The sequence below is a fragment of the Vulpes vulpes genome, chromosome 14 (assembly GCF_048418805.1).
Source record: "Vulpes vulpes isolate BD-2025 chromosome 14, VulVul3, whole genome shotgun sequence".
NCBI lineage: Eukaryota > Metazoa > Chordata > Mammalia > Carnivora > Canidae > Vulpes > Vulpes vulpes.
This window is the reverse complement of record NC_132793.1, coordinates 77,651,898-77,664,497: the sequence shown is the minus strand read 5'-3', so window position 1 is coordinate 77,664,497 and position 12,600 is coordinate 77,651,898.

The window sequence follows — 12,600 nt, the reverse complement described above, 5'->3', positions numbered from 1 at the left end:
CCACAAATTTTTTTTTCAAGCCCGGGAACTTCACTGAGATCTATATAAATGGGAGTGATAGGAGTCACTCACACCACACCTTGTCTTTACTGAAGGAGAGTCAGCTGGCTTGGGTGGGAGCTGCCCTTGCCTCCTCCAGTTGATCATTCTATGGGATATTTCTCAGTGTCTGTCTTTATTAGTGAGAAATTAGGCTCAGCTAGAGTTATAGGCCATCTCCTGCAGAAACCTCAGCCTGTGGCTCCGTGTCAAACTCCAGGCAAGCCACCAGCACCCAGCAGCAGCGTGAGTGGTTCATTTCTCTGCCACAATCAGCGACTGCAACATTATTGCTTATTATTATATTAAATGCAAATAATCAAATCAGGATTCCTGCATTAGTAATCATGGGGTCGATGTTCTCAGTGAAAAGCACTGATATGAAAGACAAAACAATCCTCCAGTATTTGGCTACTGGAAAACCTTTAAAAATTATCAGCCTATTCCAAAGTTAGATGTTAAGAGTAGGAGGAAGTCAAGGAAAACAGGAAGGACAAGAAGGCTTGGGAAAGGCCACCACTGTGGTTTATCCTTAGCTCTAAACACTTTTGCTTAAATATCTTTTTTTTTTTTTTAAGATTGTATTTGTTTAAGAGAGAGAATACACACAAGCAGGGGAGAAGGACAGAGGGAGAAGTAGCCCTCTGGCTGAGCTGGGAGCCTGACACAGGGCTGGATCCCAGGACTCCGGGATAACGACTGTAATCGAAGGCAGACACACTTAACCAACTGAGCCACCTAGGCACCCCTTAAATATCTTTTTTTAAGATTTTACTTATTTGAGAGAGAGTGTGTGTGAGCAGGGTGGGCAGAGCAGGAGGGAAAACGAATCTGAAGCAGACTCTGCACTGAGCAGAGCCTGATGTGGGGCTTGATCCCACAACTGCGAGATCATGGCCAAGAATCAGATGCTTAAATGACTGAGCCACCCAGGCGGCCCATACTTAAAAAGTTTTTTAAATAAACTTTAAAAAATAAAAGTAGTAAGTGGTTTAGTAAGTAAATTTGAGAATATAAAAGGATATAGCACATATTCCCTCCCTGCCCACTTACAGAACCCAGTTACTCCCTTTGTGTTCCTTTGAGATACTCTGTGCGTGTATGAGCACGTGTACCAATATACTTAAGTAAAAGAGGAGCTATACTATATATCAGTTGTATTTATATATAAAAACTTAACCTGAAAACTTAGTGGCTTAAAACAAGAATAAAAATGTACTAAACAGGGACACCTGGGTGACTCAGTTGGTTGGTTAAGCCTCTGCCCTTCAGCTCCGGTCATGATCCCAGGGTCCTGAGACTGACCCCTGCATCAGGCTTCCTGCTTAGTGAGGAGCCTGCTTCTCCCTCTCCCTCTGCCCTTCTTCCTTTTCTCATGCGTGCACTCTCTCTCTTTCTCAAATAAATCAAATCTTTTTTAAAAAATGTATTAAACATGTACAGTTTCTGTGGGCCATGAAATCAGGAGTAGTTTAGCCAGAAGGTTCTTTCTTGGGATCTCATGAGGCTGCTGTCATCAGAAGGTGTAACTGGGGTTGAAGAATCTACTTCCAGGGCTGTTCCCTCACAGAGCTCACAAGTTGATTGTTGGTGAGAAGTCTCCGTTTCAAATCTCCACCCGCACCTGCCCTCAGATCTGCTTGAGTGACTTTATAACACGAATATTGGCTTCCCCCAAAATGAGTGCTCAAAGAGAACAGTGGGAAGCTGCAATGCCTTTTAGAATCTAGCCTCCGAAACCACACACCATCATCTCTACCATACTCTGTTGCACAGACGAGCTCCAATCAATATAGAAAGTAACAAAGTAAAAGTATAATTACCAGGAGGCAAGAACCATTGGGAGATATATATATATAATTTATTTTTTGAAGTAGGCTCAATGCCCAACATGGGGCTTGAACTCATGACCCTGAGATCAAGTCGAATGATCTGTTGACTGAGCCAGCCAGGCACCCCTGACCTCATTATCTTAAATAGTTGTATCCCTTGTATAGTATGCTATAAGGAATCCTCTAGCTTTTAGAGTTTCCAGTTTTTTGCTATACTTGCATTTTTATTCAAGAAATCTTTGAGTGAATCTCTTTCTACATTTTTAAATACTTGTTAATTCACTAACCTACCACGCACTGTGTGCCAAGTCATGTTCAGGGCAGTGAAGGATATTGTGGAGAGCAAAATAGACATGAACACTTTTCTCATGGAATTTACTTTGTATTTGGAGAGAACTTGAAATTAAGAAAAATAATACTAGTAAATTCTAAGGCTAAATGCTGAGAGTATTTTGTATTAGGTCAGGGATGGATGGTTTCTAAGCATATGAAATTTATTTTTATTTTTTCAAAGATGTTATTTATTCATGAGAGTCATAGAGAGAGGCAGAGACACGGGCAAAGAGAGAAGCAGGCTCCTTGCAGGGAACCCGATTCGAGACTCAGTCCCTGGACCCTGGGATCACGCCCTGGGCCAAGGGCAGACCCTCAACCACTGAGCCACCCAGGCATCCCAGGATATGAAATTTAAATTGCAACATAAGGATAAGAGTCAGCTAGGAGAGGATCCTAATCAAGGGCTTTATGCGAATGGTTGAGGGTGAGGGGAGAAAGCGATCACGTGGGCTGGAGGAAGGCAGGCACTAGAGAATCTCGAAAGGGTTTGTAAGGGAGTCAGGAGTTCGACTTTCATTCTAGGTGAGGAGCCATAGGGTTGCTTTACTTGGGACGCCATAGGGTGGCTCAGTGGTTGAGTGTCTGCCTTCAGCTCAGGGCGTGATCCTGGGGTCCTGGGATCAAGTCCTATGTCGGGGTCCCTGCAGGGAGCCTGCTTCTCCCTCTGCCTGTGTCTTTCCCTCTCTCTGTGTGTGTCTCTCATAAATAAATAAATAAAATCTTTAAAAAAAAATAAGTTACTATAGGATATGGCTACTATAGAATACGGAGTATAAAAGGGCAAGAGGGAGAGCAAGAACAGTTAAGAGGAAATTCCAGGATTCCAAGCAAGAGATGATGTTGGGTGGAATTAGGGTGAAGGTAGAGATGGAGAGAAGGGAACTTACTTTGGACTGTTTTAGATGAAAAGTTGACAAAGGTGAGGAAAACAAAAATTGAGGAAGAGCACACCAGATTTTTTTCTTGATGGATGATGGTGAAATAATTAGGAGTAAGCAAGTTTGAGGGTTGAAAGTCAAGAGTAACTTTTTGGCCGTGGCATCTTTTTTTTTTTTTTTTTTTTAATAAAGATGTGTATATATGTTTGTATGTATTTATTTGAGAGTGGGGGGGAGCATGAGAGGTGGGTAGGGGCAGAGGCAGAGGGAGAAGGAGAAGAATGCTTCCCACTGAGCAGGGAGCCTGATGCAGGGCTCAATCCCAGGACCCTGAGATCATGAGCTGAGCCGAAGGCAGATACCTGACTGGCTGAGCCACCCAGGCGCCCCAGCCATGGCATCTTGAGTGAGTTTGAGATACCTGTTACATATCCATGTAAAACTGTTGCTGGGCCTCTTTAAAAAAACAAAACAAAACACAAAAAACAGTAGTTTGGGCCTTTAAAAAATTAAAAAAAATAAAACTGTTGAGTAGGACATTTTGATATCTGAGTCTGGATTTTTTTTTCTTTTGATCAAAGCTGGAGATAAGGGTTTGAGTCTTTGCCATATCATTAGCATTTTTATTTTTTCTTTAGAGTAAGCTCAATTCCAAAGTGGGGCTCAAACCCATAACCCTGAGATCAGGAGTCTCACACTCTACCAACTGAACCAGCCAGCCACCACACTAGCATTTTTTTAAAGCAAAGGATTTGGTGAGATGCCCTAGGGGAGAAAATATAGGTGAAGCAGGCCTAAGTCAGAGGACCTACCTTTTTTTTTTTTTTTTTTTTTTTTTTGTCTGTGTGTATGTTTGTGTGTGCAAAAGTCGTTTTATTAAAGTATGGGGACAGGACTGGTGGGAAGAAAGGGCTGTTAATGCCTTTTTAAAAAAGATTTTCTTTCTAAGTAACCTCCATAGCCAACATGGGGCTTGAATTCACAACTTCTAGATTAAGAGTCACATGCTCTCCTGATTTAACCAGCCAGGTACCCCAGCACTTAACCTTTTGAGTAGAAAAAGAACCAGTTAAAGAGACTGGAAAGGACTGGCCACTGGGGCTGTAAGAAAGTCCAAAGAAGAGAAGTCAAGGATGTAAAGGAGAGGGTGGTCAACCATGTGGAACGAGAGGTAAGAACAGAGAAGCAACCCAGTGGGCCTCACTGCATGGAAAGCATTGATGACCTTGACAGGATCACCAGTCTCAGTCACATGGGGTGGTTAGGAAGCCACAGTGGGGTGTGTTCAAGAAAGAATGAGAAGGGGCACCTGGGTGGCCCAGTGGTTGAGCATCTGCCTTCAGCCGAGGGCCTGATCCTGGGCTCCCTGCACGGAGCCTGCTTCTCCCTCTGCCTGTGTCTCTGCCTCTCTGTGTCTCTCATGAACGTAAATAAAATCTTTAAAAAAAAAATCAGAAAGAAAGAATGAGCAGTAAGGAAGCGGCCATGGATGATCCGGTATAGCAAGTTTAATTACGAAAGGGAGCTGAGCACTGTGGGACAGACGAGCGATGAGAGTGACTCTGTTATCTTTAGAATATGGTGATAAGTGTGATTCAGTAGAGAAGTGTTGAGGGTGGGAGTGTCCCTGGATATACTGAATTGCTAGAATATAATTTCTTTTTTTTTTTTTAAATAGGATTTCTTGATCAAAGCTTTAACACAATAAATTGTCCTCTTGAGATGTTGCAGCAATTTACATGAGTGGGGCTGTTTACCCACTCTGCTGTAAACACTGACTTTTCACAGTCTTAAATATTTGCCAGTCTGGACGCCTTGGAAGAAGTGAAGCTGTGTCTTTCCTCTTTTATTTACTTCATATTTTTCTCCAGCTCCTTCTCACCAATAAGGCAGTGACATTTGAAAGGTTCTCGCCTGGGGGACATTTGGTCCCATTTCTCTTTGTATTAGCTCTCTCTCTTTAAAAAAAAAAAATTATTTATTCATGAGGGACACACACAGAGAGAGATTGAGGCAGAGACCCAGGCAGAGGGAGAAGCAGGGTCCATGTGGGGAGCCTGACATGGGACTCGATCCGGGGTCTCCAGGGTCACACCCCAGGCTGCAGGCGGCGCCAAACCGCTATGCCACCCGGGCTGCCCCCTCTCAATGTATTTGTTGAGGAAAACAGTTTGTAGTCTTCCCATTCTGGATTTTGCTACTTGCCCCTACTGATAATACAAAAAGCGTGCTGTGGGATTAGAAGGCTCTGTCGGCCAGTGACTGATTATATGTCTCTTCATTTTGCACTTACAGGAAGCAGCTAATAGTAAAATTCTTAAGGCTTTGCTGCCTCCTGGTAATGTCAATAGGCTTCAAAGGCAGAGAAAAAGGGACCAGCCCCTGTCCCCACCTAGCCACCACCTGGATCCAGCCACCGTGTTGGAGAATTCTGGACGCTCTTAACTTTCCCTCCCTCCCTCCCTTCCTCCCTCTTTCCTTTTTTACTGTTTTAAGATAATTTATTGCAAAAGGAATAAAGAAATCTCACAGTTATAAAAGCACAAATAAAGGAAACCAGGAGACACGAAAGAGAACATTATAAAGTGATAAATATGCCTAAAATCTTAGAAGCTACACATGCTTTTTATCTTGGCTTGGTCTTGAATGATCTTGTTTGGTTTGATTATTGTAGTTAGATTTGGAGACTCCTTTTATGGCCTCAGATGTTGGGCTCTTGGGGCAGAATTTGGGTAGAAGGCAGAGAACCTATATTCTCCCTAGCACTGGGGGTGGCAGCAGCCGTATCTGCAGCCTCCTCAGCCACAGCCAGAGCTCAGGCCTCCAGAGTAGCTGCCATAGTAGCTCATGGTGTCAGGAGTTTTGAGTTTGGTTGGTTATTTAAGGCAAGGCCCTTAGTGTGAATGTCAGTGTGTGTAGAGGGATGCTTACACACCTTGCTCAGAGCTTGTGATAAGTCACGTGTACCTTTTGGTGTCATTTTTAAATTACTTTGACACAACTTATTTGTTCATTGTCCCCTGACACAGGGTGGATCCTCTTAATTTTTGTTTTCAGATGGGATAGAAGAGTTATTTCAAAAAGAGAAATGTTCCAGTCTTCGAAATCTATGCTGGAATTTTTTCTTTCAAGATAGTGTTGTGTGTTTTGGACATTTCCTGAGCTGCGTCTGCCCCTCTGTCTTCTATTTTATTTATTTACTCATTCTATCATTCATTCGGGACACAGAGAGACAGGCAGAGACAGAAGCAGGCTCCCTGCAGGGAGCCCCTCACCCCACCCCAGGGCCACGCCCTGAGCCAAATGCAGATGTTCAACCCCTGAGCCACCCAGGCTGTACCCCTAGGTCTTCCAACCTGCAGTTCTCCAGGCCTCCAGGCAGTTCTCCAGGCGGTTCTCCAGGCCGGGAGAGAGCCTCAGCCCAGCCCTGAAGGCGGTCTATGCATGCCCAGTGCTGGCCGCTCTGAGGAGGAGCACACGGGGCTGCGGGGTCTTCTTGGGAGCGGAAGTGAACTGGCATCTGTGAAGACATGAGCAAGACATGACATAAGTTAAATCTCTGGAGCAGATCTAGGGAGTCCAAGCTATACCTTGAAGGTACTTCTGGATCCTTCAGCCTGGACAGGAACATGAAACCCTGAAGTTTTCAAGGTGAAGTGAGAGTCAAGCAGGAGCCAAGATGGTCACAGGAGCCAGAAGGAGATGAACCCCAGGGTTCTGAGGCACCATGGGGCTGCTCATGGGTTCACTCTCTATTTCTCTGTGTGTGTTTCTTTGGAGGCCAAGGTAAGGTCACCTTTTAGAGAGGCTGCCCCAGGGCAACAGCTCTCTGCCCTAGTTTGTGCTCCCCAAACCCCACTCTCTGTGGCCCCAAGTCCCCCCCCCCCCTCAAACTCCAACTACTAGATTTAGAAACAAGAGGTTTCCCCCAACTTTTTTTTCTTGTTACCTTCCGGTTGCCTTCTGGGGAGCTGAGGTAAGGAGAAGGCCTCTCATCTACATTCCAGGGAGTGGAGCTTGGAGCCGGCCTCCTCCCCAGAGCTGGGCCCTGAGGAGCCGAGGCTGGGAATCTGAGGAAGCCTCTGTGGCTGCAAGAGTCCAGACCAGGGCGTGGCAGGCATGGTCCTTATCAGGAAGGAAAGCAGGAATTGGGGTCATTTATGACTTAAGGCCCTTCAGTCCCTGAGTAAACAGGGAGGGAAGGCGCTGCTAGAGATAGATCCCCCCACCCTGTGCGCCTCCCGGTGGTGAAGATGAAGTGCTTCCGGAGCCCGGGGCCTGAGCCCAAGCCCTCACTTGACCAAGGCGGTGACTTTGGGAAAGCTACGTAACCTCCCAACGCCTTCGCTTAGGGCTGTACACCGGGACCAGTTATTCCTGTTAAGATTTTTGAGGATGATGGGGCACCTGGTTGGCTCAGTTGGTGGAACCTGGGATTCTTGATCTCAGATTGTGACTTCGAGCCCACCTGGGATTCTTGATCTCAGATTGTGACTTCGAGCCCCAGGTAGGGTGAAAAGCTTACTTAAAAAAAAAAAAAAAGACGTTTGAAGATAAAGTGAGTACATTTAAACTGCCTAGAATTGTGCTTGGTCAGAGTATATGTTAATTAACGTGAGCTCTTATGATTAGTCTCTAATCTACTTCCTGTGCAGAGATAGAGGATGGCCTGAGGCCATGCCGGAGCGATAAAAGGGCGATAGGAGGGCTGGTGGAGTGCTGGGAGGAGCTGAAGAGTGACAAGAGCCCTCTGTGGGGGGGACTGGTGCCTGAGCTGGGCAACTGAGCCTCCCAGGAGCAGTGTTAAGTGTGAGGCCGAGGGGGCAGGCTAGCCAGGCAGGAGCACTTCCAGGAGCTTAGATTTAACTCAGAGATGGTGGGGAGGTCAGGTGTGCATCCTGGTAGCTGGAGGGGGGTGGGGGCAGGGAGGAGGCTGAATTTGAAGACACTCAAAGTGGATATTGAAGGTGAGCCAGGGTTTCTTAGGGTAATTCAGTCCAGAACAGCAAGGTCCTGCAGCACTGTGCCAAGGAGGGAGAGAGGAGGGGAGGGGAGGGGAGGGCTAAGGGGGTAAACCTGGCAACAGATGGCAGGACAGGAGGAGAAACCAGAAGCCGCGTGACCTTCAGGGTCTGGTTCATGCAGTGCAGCAAGTGGGGGTATTGCTGTTGACAGCAAATCAAGGACAATCCCATATGAACTAGAGGGGCACAAACAACACAGACTGGTGTGACTTGGGGTGTGGAGATGCTGATGGTACCCAGATGGGATGTCCTGCAGTCTATTTCTTTATGCTCTGCTCTGCCCCAGGTAGGATTTAAAGTGATACATAAGAAGACACAGAATTAAAAACTGGAAATTAAGGAGAGAAAGAAGAAGAAAAAACAAGGCTGAAACGTACAGTGGGGTGGTAGCAGTGGAGTGATATTAATACACCGCAGGAAGCAGAAGCCACAGCTGGTTGGGTTCAGATTGGCCTGCAGCTTTGTCTATTTTCAGTTGGAGGTGTTCGTTGGTTTAAGTTATAGTTAAAATCCAGGTGTTCTAAAAAATTAGGATTCCTGGCTTTTCCTAAAAATAGTGGAAGTTCTGGGAGCTCTGAGCTGTCCTCTAGTCTGGCAGCAATCATCTGGAGATGAGTCGTGGTCCCCATTCCTAAGAGGGCATGGGCGGTCCAATTTACCACCATCCCCTCTATTCCCTTTTGCTCCCCAACACTGAGGCAGAATGTCAGTCCATTCATCATCATGGACTATTTTTCTGAACTCAAATCTCTGTCACGTGGGAATAAAACAAAAATAGTCAAGATTATTTTTCTTATGCTTTCTCTCTTTGGCCTGTCCTCATCAGCTTAATGCCTGGCCAGTAAGACAGACTGATGCTCATTGTTTGTAACTGCTGTTAATGCTGATTGGGAACTTGTTAAATAGTTTGACCAAAACTGCTGCTGGAGGTATTTGGGTTTATATAAGTCGTAAAACCATGCGTTTGGCCTGGTCTTTGACTCTAGTCTTTCTAACAGCCAAAGAAAAAGGGGACATCTTATCAGCCAGGCAGTTCAACGTCTTTAAGATAATTGCTTAGGCAGATCAGGACTCTTCTCAACACAAAGACCAAATGGAAATTTCTCCTGAGAGTTTTCGTAGAGGGAAGGATTATGTTCACACAGCATCCATTCCCCTACATTAGACTTGTATAAGGCTAAGTCTAGCAGCTTCCCTCAAATAGTCAAGTGGCATTTTCCCAAAACACAAAATTGCTTAGCAATTTTGGGGGAGGCCAGTCTGATACAGTCTGGAAACTTCTTTCTCTACTATGCTGACTGAATAAAGGGATAATTTTAGAAAATTTAGAAAGTCTGGAGACTGGGGCGCCTGGGTGGCTCAGTTGGTTGGCATCTGCCTTCAGCTCAGGTCATGATCCAGGCCCTGCATCAGGCTCCCCACTTAGCGAGGAGCCCCTTCTCCCTCTGCCTCTGTCTCTGCTGCTCTCCTGCTCATTCTCTCTCACACACTCTCTCTAAACTAACATAACATAACAAACATAACATCATAACATAACATAACATAACATAAAACATAGTCTGGAGACATATATGGATTTCCCCAAATAATCCTCCATAGCTAATCCAAACATAATGCCGGGACTTGAGACCGCCACTATGTGACCAGGGAGCTCGTCGGGGATCAGATCTAGCACATAGAAGATGATGGACAGCACGGACAGAAGATCTTGGGTCCTTGCTGACAGGCTGAAACACTAAAACAACCAGCCCCTACCTGTGAGATAACAAATGTCCTTATTACGTTTGGGTGCTTTTGTTATTCAAGTACTGCTGACAAGTGCCTTCTACTTAGTAGAGCCTCTAACCAATTCAAGTCCAAAGACAGGGCAATAAAATTCACAACCTGATTTCTCCTCCTAGAAGTTTCAATATATTAGGGGTGGGTGGAGAGGCCAGCTTTTAGGCAAACTGGCTTGAGTGATGGAATGTCCAAGGGGCCAGGCCCGTCAGGACCCACCTCAAAATATCCACTGACCTTAACTGCCCAACAGGCTGCGTACAGTTAGGCACAGCTCCCAGAACAGGGAAGATTCCATACACTGCGCGCCCCCCTTCCCCATTTCAATGCAGCCCCGCCCACGGCCTTGCAGCCTCTCCTCTGCTCTCCGCCCACTGCTCCTGCTCCCAAGCAAGCCGTAGATTCAGTAAGTTTGTATCTCTTTTTTTCTGCCTCAAATGAATTCTTTTACCTCTCACACCACTGGCTTCTACCCGATGGTTGCCCCATATTTGGGGGCCCCCACCCAATTGAGAGATACCCCACTTGGGCACCACAAGAGGCAAATAGCCAGGCTATGCAGAACTGGCATGTCATGAGAAGTTATAGGTCTATGTTCTAGGTGAATGGGAGTAAAACAGGACTGATGTGATTCTTGGGGGTCTCAGGTCAGGGTTGAGGAAACAGACTTGGAAATCGGAATTTCAGAGTTTGATGGCAGAACCATCATCACAGTAGATGAAATTGCCTCCATTGATCACCTAGGGCCATGGAGAATACCCACACTTAAAGGGCAGATATTATAAGACAAGATTCCTGCGGAGGGAGGACATGGAGGAAGAAGAGTTAGAGGCTGGAGGGACCAGCATAGTGAGAGATCATGGGAACAAAGAGAGTAGAAGCTTTAGGAAGGCAGGAACGGGAAACAGTGTCAAATACAACTCACCCATAGAGGACTTGCATATGTCAAGTATGTGGGGCCTACCCACATTCATTTTCTCTCTGAAATGGAATCTACAGATAAAAATCTTCCTGATCCATGCCAGTGTTGTTTTTAAGAATCAAACCTAGAATCTTCTGCAGGAAATTTCTTACCTAAGGTTCTTAGAAAAAATAAAAGTTGTTTATAATAAAATATAACTCCATGAGCTCCCAGGAACATCTGTAATTAAACTTGACTGCCATTTAAAAAAAATATTTTATTTATTTATTCATGAGAGACACAGAGTGAGAGAGAGAGAGAGAGGCAGAGACACAGGCAGAGGGAGAAGCAGGCTCCATGCAGGGAGCCCGATGTGGAACTCAATCCCGGGACTCCAGGATCAAGTCCTGGGCCGAAGGTGGTGCTAAACCACTGAGCCACCTGGGCTGCCCAACCTCCATTTTCTTTAGCCAGTTTTTAAAAGGGCTCAATGGGGGATCCCTGGGTGGCTCAACGGTTTAGCGCCTGCCTTTGGCCCAGGGCGCGATCCTGGGGCCCCGGGATCGGATCCCACGTCGGGCTCCTGGTGCATGGAGCCTGCTTCTCCCTCTGCCTGTGTCTCTGCCTCTCTCTCCCTCTGTGTGACTATCACAAGTAAATAAAAATTAAAAAAGAAATCTTTAAAAAAAAAAAAAAGGGCTCAATGGGGGTTCTTACTATGCAGAACTTGAAGCAATCAAGATTTTGCTTGCTAAAACATGGATCTGCTAAGACCAATTTTAATTTGTCCATTACCTTTTGATGGGTACAAAGAGGGTGGAGCCTCTCTCCAGGCGATCAAAATGAAGTTTCAGAAGTACGTGAAACTCAAGGGATTTCCGAGAGTCCTTCATTCCTTCTCAGTCTCCCGCTATCTCCTCTCAACAGTCAGGTCATTGGCACAGACTGGCTCAGAGAACCGCAGGCCAAGGGTAAGGTGGGGGGAGATGGCCGAACCATCTGGGGTCCAATAAGTCATCTTCCAAGGGTAATGATAAACAGGGTGGGGCTAATCATTCTGAACTCTAAAAACAAATTTTTCAGAAGTGGTCTCTGAACTTTTATTTCAAAACTATAAATTATGTTTATAAGTGAGTAAGTATGAGAGTTTTTCAATTCACACTCCTTTACAGAGATGATACATAAGAAATAAAGTTTCTGGGGGCGCCTGGGCGGCTCAGTTGCTTAAGTGTCTACTTGCAGCTCAGGTCATGATCCCAGGGTCCTGGGATGGAGCAGCACATTGGGCTCCCTGCTCAGCGGGGGGGTGGGCTGCTCCCTCTGCCAACACCCCCCCTGCACATGTTCTCTCTTTCTCTTGATCACTCTGTCTTTCAAATAAATAAATAAAATCTAAAAAAAAAAAAAAAAAAAAAAAGAAAGAAATAAGCTTTCTGGTAAGGTTATAGACTCTAAAGAGAAATGTCTCAACTGGGTGGCTACATAGAATATCAAAAAAATCTAAAAGATTATGTAATTGTAATCAAATAGTTTGCTTTGGCTAAAGAAAAGTAAATATTAAAGTATATGATATCCATATAATTGGGAGCCAGATCAAGACAGGAGAAATGTACCATTATTTTAAGAACTTCAGAACTCAGAGTTGACTAAGATTAGGACATCTGAGCAACTTTTACCACCACTAATCTGTTTCTGAGCTGCTGGGATAGGAGGAGTTCGCTTCCTGAAAATGAGCAAATAATTTTCTGGGAGTCCAGGTCTTTTGGAGGCATGTGTTTTAAAGGCCAAAAGAAAAACAAGCGGCGCAGGAT